Source organism: Dreissena polymorpha, chromosome 13 (assembly GCF_020536995.1).
Source record: "Dreissena polymorpha isolate Duluth1 chromosome 13, UMN_Dpol_1.0, whole genome shotgun sequence".
NCBI classification, from domain to species: Eukaryota; Metazoa; Mollusca; class Bivalvia; order Myida; family Dreissenidae; genus Dreissena; species Dreissena polymorpha.
Window position 1 is genome coordinate 61,546,937 of NC_068367.1, and position 15,063 is coordinate 61,561,999.

The following is a 15,063-nucleotide window of genomic DNA, read 5'->3' on the forward strand; positions in this document are numbered from 1 at the left end:
TTGGTAAATTGACAAAATTGAAAAAAGTTGTTTCAGATTCGCAAATTTTCATTTTAGTTATGATATTTGTGAGGAAACAGCATTACTGAACATTTACCATAGTCCAATATAGCCATTATATGTATCTTTTGATGATTTGAAAACCTAAAAATTATAAAGCGTTGCAACGCGAAACGATTGAATAATTTGGAGTTCTGTTGTTGTCGTTTAAATTTACGAAACTATGAAGATTGCTTATATAAGGTATAAAATACTTATCCTGTGTATACCCGGCGGAATAGCCGAGAGGGCTAATGTGTTTTGTAACTTCAGACTAACTCCAGGACTCCAGGGGTCACTGGTTCAAGCCCTGGTACCGGCTACTTTTTTTTCCCTTTTTTAAATTTTATTCTTGATTTTTTACTGGAGCTTTTAAGATCCAATGTTTACATTTATCAATATAGAGCATTTAATGACAAACTTCAAAATATGCCAAATTCTGTGAAAAGGCCCCTTTAAGTCGTAAACAAACTGTTCTGTTCTGTTATTGAGAGTTGAGTCAATGTTCATAGAATTAACAGAGACATGACTTTCAATATACACAAGCTCTTTGCATACCAAATATTAAGTAACATTTCCTCATCTTCTAACTTCACAACTTTATTTTAAGCATGACTTGTGCATAACAAAAATCAAACAGTCATTTTTGTAAACTCTGGGCCCTTTTTGACTTTTAACAAAAATAGTGACATCATTGTTTGTTTTCACGACTTCATATGATGTTTTATTGTTGTTTTAAGCCATTTTCTTTTGTTTGCTTTCGAAATAAAAACAGAAAAACAAATAAATGTTCGCATAAATATAGTTCTAGGTAAGAGTTGAACAAAGATAAGTTTATAAGTATCAAGTTTTAATAATTTCCTCCCATGATAAGTTAATATGCTCTGCTCAAAAACATTCAACACTTGCCAAGGCCCGTGGTTTAAGTAATAACCATTAACCCAGTATTTTCTATTTATTTGTATATAACCTTAAGTTTTAATCTACTGATTTACTGATTTTTAATTAACCCTTTGCATGCTGGGAAATTTGTCATCTGCTAAAATGTTGTCTGCTGAATTTCTACAATTAGCATTTCTTCGATTTTTTTTCAAAAAATACTATCAGAATAGCAAACAGTTTGGATCCAGATGAGACGCCACGCTCTGTGGCGTCTCATCTGGATCCAAACTGTTTGCAAAGGCCTTCAAAATTCGGTTCCCGCACTGAAAGGATTAACAATGTCTGTTTATTTTTACTCTTAAACTATTCAGATGAAGAATAAGTTCTTATTTTAAGACATATTTAAAACTGTTTTTTTCCCCTCAATATTTAGATGTTGCGTTTTCTTCTTAAAGAATGTTTCAAATGTAAGTCTACAATGAGAAATAAAAATTTATTATGTACAGAAGAAAAAATACACCATAACATGTAAGAAATTTCGAGGTTTTGACAAACCATCGCGAAGATGTCTATCAGTTATATTTCATGTAGGTGTTTAAATGGCGCTCTATACAAACAAACACAATCCTTTAACAAATGAATGTGAAATAAAACCTAATCTAATGTGGAAATAGCAAAAATTTAATAACAAATATGATTCCGACTTGAGGCGTGCAGATTTGTTTACAAATCCGTATCTAGCTGCGAAATAGCTGTAACCACTTGAAGTTGAAACCCCCTCTTCCAAAATGCCTGGTTATAAAAGTAATAATTGCTAAACCAATGGCTTTTAATCACATTGATTTGTGGCATCGGCATTGCTTCTTCAAGTGTCCTCCTATATCTGGTACATTGAAATCCTGCAGAAGATGGCAGTTGGCCTTAGCACCCTGCTCAATTTGTGATACGGGATTTTGACAAGATGAAAGTGCATTTTGACAGAACACTTTATTTATATTGAAAGCGCAAGGTACAAACTATTCAAACCTGACACTCAAATGCACCCCAGGTGGCAAATTTAACAGATTTCAGTTTTACTGAAATTATTTCAAGGTGTGCAGTGTCAGAGTAAAATGGAGAGTAAAATAACAGTTTCAAGCGAAAATTCATTATTTTATCAGCAAAAGACAATATCGGCAAAATCAATTTTACAACAAGACATGTGTGCTTGATGCACAGATAACCACACATTCCTATGTTCTCTTCAAAATCCACCTATGTCAAAAATAAGCTGTTTAGGGTCAGAGACTGGACTTTTGACCTCTAAGTGTGACTTTGACCTTTGAGGTAATGAGAAGGTTGAAACACACGACACTCAGTCTCATTACGGTGGCGATTTCTGTTCATTTGTTTAAAAAAAGAATGAAAGAATTACAAACCAGATAAGCTGTTTTATGGCCAAGTTTTACTTTTGACCTCTCAATGTGACCTTGATCTTAAACCCTTTGCATGCTGGGATATTTGTTGTCTGCTAAATTGGTGTCTGCTGCATTTCTAAAATCATCATTTTCTTCAATTTTTTCAAAGACCACTATCAGAATAACAAACAGTTAGGATCCTGATCAGACGCAACGTTTTGTAGCGTCTGATCTTGATCCAAACTGTTTGCAAAGGCCTTTACACATAAGATGCCTACACCTGATGTTGATTATAATGGTAATTTAGTCTAAAATACAATGTTATATACCTGCAAGGCAACAGTCCAGCTAAGCTGTATTTTGGCCCAATTTAAACTTTTGAACTCTCATGAGTGACCTTGACATTTAAGGTAGGAAGGTAATTAACCCTTTGCATGCTGGGAAATTTGTCGTCTGCTAAAATGTAGTCTGCTGAATTTCTAAAATTTGCATTTTCTTTGATTTTTTTTCAAAGAACACTCAGAATAGCAAACAGTTTGGATCCTGATGAGACGCCATGTTAAGTGGCGTCTAATCTGGATCCAAACTGTTTGCAAAGGCCTTCAAAATTCGGTTCCAGCACTGAAAGGGTTAATGAACACAACCTCAATTTTATGATGAACACATTTTTCAGAAAGTTTAATAATGAGCAGATAAAATATGGTAGAGTTAGAGAGCAGACATCAAAATGTGCCGACAGACTGACAGGCGGACCTTGCAGAAACTATAAGCAAATTCCTTCGACGGCATACTCAACAAGTGCATCGACTTCCAGAGGTTTTAATCTTTTGTAGCAATTTTCATAGGAGCCTCTTTCTGTGAAAACTGGGCTTAATGCAAGAGCATAAAGTGTCATCCCAATCAATTTTGACACTGGTTTTCACCTGAATAACCAATTAATGGACATGGGCTTTTGACCTGAATAAATCAATTTTGAAGCTGGCATTGACCTATTTCATCACTATTGACACTGGCTTCGACCTGTTTTATCAATATGGACACTAGTGCAGTGGCTTTTGACATTTTCAATCATACTGGACACTGCTTTTAGACCTGATAAACCAATGTGGACACTAGTGCACTGACTGACTTATGACATTTTCGATCAAACTGGACACTGCTTTTAGACCTGATAAACCAATGTGAACACTAGTGCACTGACTCTTGACATGTTTAATCAAATTGAGCACTGCTGGGCACTGCTTTTAGACCTGATAAACCAATGTGGACAATAGTGCACTGACTCTTGACATGTTTAATCAAACTGAGCACTGCTGGGCTCTGTTTTTAGACCTGTGAACCAATGTGGACTCTAGTGCACTGACTTTTGACATGTTTAATCAAACTGAGCACTGCTGGGCACTGCTTTTAGACCTGATAAACCAATGTGGACAATAGTGCACTGGCTCTTGACATTTTCAATCAAACTGGACACTGCTGAGCACTGCTTTTAGACCTGATAAACCAATGTGGACAATTAGTGCACTGGCTCTTGAGATTTGCAATCAATATAGACGCTGCTTTTTGACTTGAAAAATTGATTAATGGACACTGGCTTTAAATTGTTTTATCAATTTGGACACAATTTTTTTACCTGAAAAAACAATATGGACTCTCAATCCAGACTATATGGGCATAAAGTTGACTTGAACCCATGCTTCTGACCTAAAATGTATTAACATAGAGACCCATACAAGATTTGTGACCTGCTTTTAGTCCAAAATGTTCCCACAAATGTCAAAAAGCAGCTGCCTTGAAGTTGCCAAATTGTTTATACACACATTTTCCCTTTATCAGTTTGCATTCATAGCATAACCATTACCGCATTACCCTTGTTTTTTCTGACAACCATAGTTTATAGTGATGTGATTAACCAATTTAAATATCAGGCTTTTCATAGAAAAGTCTGCCCAGAAAACAATGGGCGTTTATAATATGTCTTATCTCTGTCTCAACTTCACATCAGGCACAGCTATGCTTTGTCAAATTTGGTTTTTGTTCACATCAAATGTGCATGCATGCATTCCATAGACAAAGTGCACTAACAAGATAGCCTAAGAACTATCATGTTCACAGTTATGCCAGAAAAACATGTTAACCCTTTGCATGCTGGGAAATTTGTCGTCTGCAAAAATGTCGTCTGCTGAATTTCTAAAATTAGCATTTTCTTCGATTTTTTTTCAAAGAATACTATCAGAATAGCAAACAGTTTGGATCCTGATGAGACGCCACGTTCTGTGGCGTCTCATCTGGATCCAAACTGTTTGCAAAGGCCTTTAAAATTAGGTTCCCGCACTGAAAGGGTAAAACCCAACACCAGAAGATATGGAACAAGTGCATTTCAACATTTCCCCATTATCTGCTGAATGATTATCCCACAATCACACCCATTGTTGTCCTGTTGCAAACATTCTCTTAGAATCTTAAATCAGAATAAAAAGGTTAGAAGCAATCAGCTAATTGTTTATTTTATTCATGTTTTTCTCATTAAATTTCACTACCGATTGCATTGACAGAGTACAATACATTTGCTATTATTGTACTATTATTTAAAGTTTTTTCCAATCTAAATTATGATTGACTTAATGACAAAAATCATAAATTAAACACAAAATTGTAACAGAAATGTTATTTTAACCTATGGAAATTAGGTTTTTTTTTGGCCCGATTTTATAGCCGAAATTCGGATATGTTCCCTAACCCAAAAAGTATTCTTTTTTCCCAAAATGTGGCAAAAAATTCCCAATTTCCAAAAAAAAAAAAAAAATTTTTTTTTTTTTTAGAAAGAAGTCTTATGTGTATTTTATCTCAATTTTAATTCAATTACATCTAACAAATTATTATATGATTTTTTTCTTTTAATTTGAATGATTATAAAGAGTTAAATCAAATTTAGTATTTCCCTAATCAGTGGACTTTTCGTGTGGAAAAAAGGGCTAATGAATTTATTTTCCCAATTTCATGAAAATGCCGATAAAATTCCCAATTCCAAAGCCATGGGCTATCTACCCAAAAAGTGGGAAAAAAAACCTGGAAATTGTTACAAAAAAGACACTGAATTTTGATCAGAGTTTTGAAATATTTCAGGTAATGGAGTAAGAAATAACAAGAGTACTGGAGATATTAAGGGGCCTTTTCACGTTTGGGTAAATTGACAAAATTGAAAAAAATTGTTTCAGATTCGCAAATTTTCGTTTTAGTTATGACATTTTATGAAGAAACAGTAATAACGAACATTTAACATGCTCTAAAATAGCCATTATATGCATCTTAAAACGATTTATAATTTGGAGAGTTCTGTTGTTGTCGTTATATTTTGTGAAACTACGAGGATTGCTATACAAAGTATAAAATACATCTGGCTATGTATTCGGAAGAATGGCCGAGTGGTCTAAGTGGTAAACATTTTACTCCAGGACTCCAGGGGTCAGTGGAGGACAAAAAGAATTAACAGAAAAGAAACATATTTTGCCTCCATGTTACAAGATGTACTAAATCACTCCCATACTCAACTGATCAGGTATGAAATTATGAGCACATGTTATTCACAATTTTCAATGCATGAAAATGAAATATGATCTTTCCAAGAAAGTCAGGTCTGATAAAATCTCTACCATGTTATATAAAGCATGCATTTAGAGTGGCAGGGGATTTGTAAAATGTTTGCATGATAGCAAAAATATAACTAGTGCTGAAAATGATGCCCTTTAATATTAATGATGCCTCACAAAATCTGCAGTAAAAATCTCACTCATGAAATATGAGTGTGCTTCCTATTGACATTTCCTTTAAGTTTCATGTTGATACAGTAAATATCAGCTCCACAAATAGAATGAGACTTGCAAAAGTGAAAAAAAAAATGACAAAAATAACAATGACACTAACAATATTTGCTTAGCCCTATACTGATATCCTGAATGCGCTCGTAATCTTATTGCTTACGAGTTTTTCACACTTGCAGAAATAGGTAGAAATCTGCTAGTAATCAATGTAGTACAATTTATAAATAAATAGCCATCACAAACTCTGAATAGATTTTGACAAAATATATTCATTAGAATATAAGTTGTTTAAGTTTTATACAAAATAGAAGATGCAAGGGAGACAACACTTGAATAATGAGATCCTTTTAAGTGAAAGCCTTTTGAATGGATTAACTCCCTTAGTAAAAAAAATCCACCACCCCCTAACCGAATTAATATGCACTAAATTTTGAAAATAGCTGCTATTTAATCATGGAAAATGAGTAGGTTAAAATGAATGCATCATTTAGATAAACATGAGTGTATTCTTCAAAGAGTGCCTAACCTACATTGCTTGCATTATATTGGGCATTTAAATCAATAACACATATATATTAAATTTTAATCCCATATGTCGGAAACAGCTCAGCTATTTCACTATTTTATTCCTCCAAAAGTCGCTAGCAAAAGAAATGAGCTAGATAAATGTCATGTTTTCTATGTAAGTTAAAGCAAGCCATACTTTTTAGCCAAGAAACTGAGCCAGAGCACAGCCTGCCCCTACCAGCAAAATTTACAGATCAACCAAAATTGCAGGTCCTGACCACTTAGGTCCATTAATACACCTGGCCTAACAGAATAAATAAATACAATTCAAACCAATTGCCCGCACAATAGATTGATGTAACAATTTCTGGACCACTCACAAGCCACACACCCTGGGTTTCATTCATTCATGCCTCCTCAGACCATTACCCTATCTCTTTGCTGCTACATTTTCCTCTTATCATCTCACTTACTTTAGCTGGATTGTAGAATGCTAAACTCTTAGAACATTTATATCTGGACCTGCACTGTTAATTACATTGTTTCAATCATTTTGAGAATGAAGTTGTGAACACAATGCCAGTTTTGTCCAACTGGAATTGTGAATGAAATGGATCCATGAAACCCTGTTTTTTTCCACAAAACCATTACTTTTGTACAATTGTTGGCTGAGTTATAACAATGTTCACATGGTTATCATTGGAAACAAACAATGTTGGTATAATATAAGCATTTTGGCAAGTGTTTCAGCAGGATTGTCATTTTATCCAATCATAGTTATTGAAAAATCAAACGCATACAAAGTAATTTGATAAGTAATCAATAATACTCGTGATAACCTTGAGTGTTCAGTACCATTATCAATTATCAAATGAAACACTGACATCTTCTATTTATCTATTTCTATGTCAGACAGCTAGAAACAGGACCTAGAATGTGTGGGTCTAGTTTCTATTCACAAAAGTTTCAGGAAAAAAATCATTTCAATCTGAAAATAACAGATACATGAATAATAATTATTTACAACTCTTTATATCACATTGCACGTGATTTATTCCCAAACTTATCCACGATTTATTTACAGATGCGGAGTCTTGATAATTTTCACTTCATAAATGGCAAGGGGCATAAATCTCAGCAGATAAAAATCATCTAATCATTTATCACTCGTCTTCATATCACTTATAATTTGTTATTTATAAGACAATTTCATTTTCCACAAATTACTAGTTTTGATGGAGCAAGTCAACTTTATAATACAGTAGTTGAATTTCTTATTAAGAAGAAAAAATTGATTCACATCAGCATAACAACAATTTTTACTGGCTTGAACTGCATGAAATGAATTTTATTTATTTTGAGATGGTATTTGATTAATGTTCTATTTCAACAGCAAAACTTTACAATTAGCATCATAGAATGCCAAAAATGGGGCACACAAAACACTGTCTTTTTCACATAAACAATAGTATTTTCAGATGTTTACATAAATTGCCAGAGTAAATGATGAAATGCTTTGCTTTTTAACTTTATTTAATTAAAATTTTGTTTGAGAATGAGAAGTAATGAACAACAATAAACATTTTATATAAATTTGATAGAAATTAATCAAAAGATAAATAATAAATAGAAAATTTAAGTAATTCTTTTTTAACCCTTACAGTGCGGGAACCGAGTTGTGAAGGCCTTTGCAAACAGTTTGGATCCAGATGAGACGCCACAGAACGTGGCGTCTCATCTGGATCCAAACTGTTTGCTATTCTGATAGTATTCTTTGAAAAAAAATCGAAGAAAATGCTAATTTAAGAAATTCAGCAGACGACATTTTAGCAGACGACAAATTTCCCAGCATGCAAAGGGTTAAATACACTTCAACACCGTTATTTCGAAGTCGTCGGGACCGTTAAAAAAACTTCGGATTAACGATAATTCGAAATAAGCATTTGACAGAAGGCTTTTTTGATTCTGTTAAAATAGAACGTTGCTAACTTAAAAGCGTAAACTAGTCATATAGCAATAGATTTCCACTTGTAACAAACGGAGGAATAAAAAGATTCTTTTTCTTGTTTTTTGTATTTTTGTCTAATTACAGAACATATAAAATATAACGAATAGCACAAATTATCAGACATACAAACATATGAATACATTTTCGGAAATGAATTAACTTTTTTTTACCAATACGCAATGTCTCTCTGAACACCAGCTTTCGCACAGACGACAAAGGTGTAATTATTGGCTTTTGACGCGCCACGACAAGGTGTGAAAATACGCTCAGTATTTTGCAGTTTTGACTTCGGATTAAAGATTGATAATAAGGTGCGAATTATAGTGTTGGGACCGACTGAATCACTTCGAAATAACGATTTCTTCGGTTTAACGAAGTTCGGATTAACAATGAAATTTTACATTAAACAAAGAAGAACCAAAATCGGGACCCGAATAATACTTCGAAATAACGGTGACTTCGGCTTATCGGTGTTCGAAATAACGGTGTTGAAGTGTACAACAAAGCTGTACAATACTTTTTAATCAACATTCTAAGATGTAACTTTAATATTGCATCTGTTTTAATAATCTATGACTAAAACTGTCAATACAAATGTAAACAAGTAATTACCTAGTTAAGGATTCGACAGTTATAATTTCAATTCTTAACATAATAAGTTAATTCTTTTCGAAGCAAAGTGAAAATGGCTATTGAGTAACTCACAGTGTGTTCAGGTTTTATGCTGTTTGCTGCTCATCAGTATCTAAGGGTTGGACATGAAGCCTTTAAAACTTGAATTTAGTAAGAAAGGTATTTAATTAAAGGTAACTTTCCAAGGGACTACAAATGCATCAAAATATGTATTTAAGGGTTAAAGGGTTAACAAATGATATCACCTAGATCTCTAAGAGGTTTGAAAGGATAAACATTTGCATATAACATGACTGTTAACAAATACAATTTTTGATGAGTTGGCAAAACTTGAGTACGATAAGCAGTCTTGGTTACAGAAGGAGATTTTTAAGAAATCATCAACGCCTGTCAAAACAAAATAATTTGGCAAATAAGTCCTACTGGAAAAGTAGCCAATTATCATGATGAGGAGCAGCAAAAAATAACAGACCAGTAAAAATATGAGGGCCAAATCTCTTCTCGGAGCAAAACTACTACAAGACAAGCTTTGTGTATCAACATTTAGGCTGCTCTGGCTTTATAAAGACAGGAGTTCACAAATTCAGTTTATGAATGATTTTGATCAGACTGGTGCTAATTAGGGTCTGTACAACATCAATAATTGGGGCAGGGTCTGATAGGAACCAGTCTAATTAAATAATAAATGCATAGGTGCTACAGAATGTTTTGGTAAGAAACATGGATGTATACATGTATGCTCAGCAACATAACATGGCAATTGCTGTTATCGCTGTAGACATGGTTTGAAACAAATATTTGGTACAAATGTTTCTGCTTTTTAACCCTTTGCATGCTGGGAAATTTGTCGTCTGCTAAAATGTTGTCTATTGAATTTCTAAAATTAGCATTTTCTTCATTTTTTTTTCCAAAGAATACTATAAGAATAGCAAACAGTTTGAATCCTGATGAGACGCCATGTTCTGTGGCGGCTCATCTGGATCCAAACTGTTTGCAAAGGCCTTCAAAATTCGGTTCCAGCACTGAAAGAGTTAAGGAAAGAACTAAGAAACATTATGTGAAAGCAATAAGTACCAGAAACAAACAAGGTTAATAATCTATTCACACATATTACACATATTATGGATCTTATTCAAGATACTAAAAAAAAACAGAATATTAATGCTTAAAATTATTTACAATGTGTTTGATTGAGATTTACATGTAATGAAAATTTATTTCCCAAATGAACATAAACAGTAACAAAAGCACCGCATAGCGGTGCCAACACTCGGCTGTGGGTGCAATTTTGAATAAATGAAAGCTTTGTGACAGGACAGTGACCTTGACCTTCGACATAGTGACCCAAAAATGGATGTGCCATGAAGAACTCATCAAGGTTCAGCTGCATATGAAGTTTCAAAGTTGTAGGTGGAAGCACTTTGATTTTAGAGCCTATGTTAAGGTTTTAGCTAGACGCTGACAGGGGACAAGCTGGCTATGACAATACCTCCGGTTTCCTCCGAAAAAAGCCGAGCTAACAACAAACGCATGACAATAGTAAATTAATTGGGTTAATGAACTGGACCCAAAGTCCATCATATTACTCTATGTCTTCATTAATTAATAGCGCAATTATTATTATGTGATGCAAAAATTAATCAAGTCAGTCATAAATCCCATACATAATTGCCAAATATTTGCTGGCTATAAATGCCAGAAGTAACTCATTTATTACAACATCAAATTAATGCAATTGTACTCAGTCTGTGAGGCTACAGAAAGAACATTTTGTATGTCAAGGGTTCAGTGTTAATCAATTGTATCTGCAGGGCTCGAAATTAACTTTTTTTTCTACTTGCAAAACATTGCGAGCAGCTTTAATACCAACTCGCAAAATCAAAAACAGTCTCGCAAATTTTGCAAGAAACATAAAAAAAGTTTGGACATTAATTTAGTACTATTAAACAAAATAAAAAGTACTTAACATACAAATTTTATTTCTGCAATCATACAAAGATATCAGTTCCTTCAGGGTTTTTTTTCCACTTTTTGGGAAGACAGCCCATGGCTTTGGAATTGGGAATTTTATCGGCATTTTCATGAAATTGGGAAAATAAATTCATATAATACTTTGTTAGATGTAATTGAATTAAAATTGAGATAAAATACGCATTAGACACTTCTTTTAAAAAAAAAAAAAAAAAATAATAATAATTTTTTTTAATGGGAATTTTTTGCCACATTTTGGGAAAAAAGTATACTTTTTGGGATTGGGAACATAGCCGAATTTCGGCTATAAAATCGGGCCAAAAAAAACCTTGTCCTTTGACCATAAGGGTATTGTTTTCAAATATAAGTGTGTCGTGTTCACTCAGAAAACAAAGTTTAAGTGTCAGTTTGGGATATTTTTAATGGGTTTTCAAATATTGAAAAAAATCAGCTATGATATCGTGTTGAGTGTGATGTCACCAAAATACAAATCAACGGTTAACTTTGCTTTATCTTTCGTATTTTTATTTCCGCCTGTAGGCAAAAAGAAACTAATTATGTTTGGTTTCGACGCCATGTCTGTTCAAGTTCAATGAACAAATGTGAATAGTCGACTGTTTCACGTTTTTTGTACCAATACTATCCGCGTATCTGAACTATAAGTATACCAATCTACATACAAGGTGCGCGCTTCCGCATACAGGTATTCAGACGTTCTATAAATTGACCTTCGGTTTAGCGTTCATGACGTCGAGTGCATTTATATTACTAGTTTTTTTCCACTATTTCTTTACTCGCAAAAAAATACTAGTGGCTTAAAACTTAACTCGCAATCAGTATTTTACACTCGCATTTTGCGAGCGTGCGAGTGTTAATTTCGAGCCCTGATCTGATATTAAGATGGGGATCAGATACAACATTTTCACACTCAAACCACTTACAATCGCTCATCAGGTGACTGTGTGACAGGTCAGGTGTGATCAAAACATAAACTTGACCTCTTATTTAATTATTTATTACTGTCATGTGAACAACACATTCATTATAATACAGTCATGCAGTAACCTCACATCATTTTTTAAGGGGTGAAGAAATTCTGTGCCAATGCAGCAAGAGATTTTTAACATGCATATCAACAATTTTTACTTGTTTGTGTGAACGTTTATGATGATAGCATAATTTATTATTATTGTAAATAAAACTCAGCTAGAAGCAATTAAAGCATAATTATGTATATTATTACTTGTTTCAAAACAGAAAAAATAACACTTATGAATAACAAGAGATGTGTTTGTTAGAAACACAATGCCCCCTAATGCACCGCTTTGATTTTTTTGTGGACATTTGACCTTACAGGATGACCTTGACCTTTCACCACTCAAAATGTGCAGCTCCATGAGATACACATGCATGCCAAATATCAAGTTGCAATGTTCAATATTGCAATAGTTATGAAGAAAGTTAAAGTTTTTGTAAAAGTTTTGGGACACACACACACACTGAGACACATACAATGACAGACAGGCCAAAAACATTATACCCCCCATCTTTCGATCTGGGGGCATAAAAAACTAGAATACAAGTTCAGAAGAATCAGTATTAGAAAATAAACGAAAGCACACTTTTATCAATGCCACATAATTTTGCGCTGTAAAGCAAAAAATTGCCCTATCTATGCAAGACAAATTATTCAAAGCAGGGAAAAACCCATTTACTCTTCGCATATTAATTCATTCGACACACATTCGACAAACAGACACAATTTTGATTCTGTAACAAACAACAATAAATGAGTAGATATCCTTTTAAACTTGTTCGTAACCAATTTCATTTAATTAAACAATATTTGATTGACGGTGTCATATAAAGATTATTATTAAATTTTATATTATTTTCTTCATTCATACTCACATGCTGGTCAAGCCCAAACTCCCCATTTAACCCTTTGCATGCTGGGAAATTTGTCGTCTGCAAAAATGTCGTCTGCTGAATTTCTAAAATTAGCATTTTCTTTGATTTTTTTCAAAGAATACTATCAGAATAGCAAACAGTTTGGATCCTGATGAGACGCCACGTTCTGTGGCATCTCATCTGGATCCAAACTGTTTGCAAAGGCTTTCAAAATTCGGTTCCAGCACTGGAAGAGTTAATGCAACATGAAAACAAGACATGTATAAGATGGGCACAGTCAACTGTATTTAGCTGTAATAGACCTTTTAACCCTTTACCCCTTAGATTATGTATTTTGACGCATTTGTAGTCACTCAGAAAGTTAAATTAAATTAAAGATCTTTTTTACTAGATTCTAGTTTTAAAGGCTTCATTTCCAACCATCATCCATTAGATACTGATGAGTAGCAAACACCATAAAACCTGAAGAGACTGCGAGTTACTCGCAGGCTGTTCTGGTTTTATGCTGGTTGCAAAAGCCATGTTCACTTTGCTTCTGATGGGGAAAGGGTTAATTGTGTGGCAAAGTGTTGTGCAGGATAACCCTCCTGACACAGTGATAATATTTGGCAAGTTATTTCAAAATTTGCACAATAAATTATGAAGTTATAAGAAGGGCATAAAAGTGCTATATGTTATGCCCCCCCCCCCCCCCAAATAAAAAACAACAACAAACAAACACAAACACACTTTGTGAGGGCACAGCTCATTATTCACATTTTTATGATGGCATCAAAACTGATTAACAAGATCCCATCAGACATAAATTTAAGTATGAATTAATTAATACTACAGAGCAATCTACAGCAGGATACCAATTATTATTAAAGTGCTGGGATGAGCATTCAGAGGATTTTCAATGTTTCTAATTTCAGATGTTATCATGCTGAAATGGTCTTATGGTGTGGAAATTAATGACACCTTCAAAACCCATCAATTAAACCTTGAAATCCCAACAAGCCATGATATTAATTAATCATAATTTTACAACAGAGAATACAACACACTTTATGGTGCATAGGAAATCTTCTTAAATACCCATGGGGTACACAGTAGGCTTTTTGTTGGTTGTGAAGTTTTGAAGCCAATTACCTGGCATTATGATAAGCATAGGTTTCTAAAAGTACAAACATTTCCAGTAAGCATGCAATAATAGCGCAATGTGCCAACAATATTTCAATATTTGGCATGTACGAAAGAAAAAGCAAAACAAAATTTATCATGAGCGTTACTTTTTCGCCCAAGAAAAAAATAGCAGTGTCACAACTTAAATAACCTCTAACCATAGTGAACATGCCAGCCTGTTGTCAGAACTGACAGTTCTCCAGAAAATACTGTCTACACATATGCAAACAAATCTTATCTAGAAACCCAGCAATAAAAACCCTATAATTATCCCTTAAACATCTGGGGCCAAATCATAGCCAGGTAAATTTGGGCTACTGACATATTTAATGTCTAAGAGATTATGACAGATGGTTTGCAGATTAACTTTTGATGAGTTCAGAGATAATTCAGTATTAGTGAATAATTTAAGGTGGTTAGTTCCAGCAAAACCGACCAGATTCTCAGATAAAAGGGCCATTAAGGGGTCAAGTAAGGTCTGTGGAACCTGATCTCCCTTTGAGAAAATTATAAACAAAGACACTAAGGTTTACTTCAAAGGGTAACAAAGATAAACAATTAACTGTTTTTAACAAATATGAGGATGGTATGTTTTTATAAGATACTTATCAATAATTACATATAACAAGGATATTACTTCAAAAAGGAAAAAATATCACCCTAAGATTTGTATTTGGCAAGAAAACCTATTTCAGTGGAATGCCCCCCCCCCCCCCACAGCATAACAGAC

General features: G+C 33.8%; 1 protein-coding gene across 1 annotated transcript in view; it reads right to left on the reverse strand.

Moving 5' to 3' along the window:
• Positions 1–15,063, reverse strand: part of LOC127855678 (RNA-binding motif, single-stranded-interacting protein 2-like) — a 202,759-nt gene that overhangs the window by 143,873 nt on the left and 43,823 nt on the right. The window lies entirely within an intron of this gene.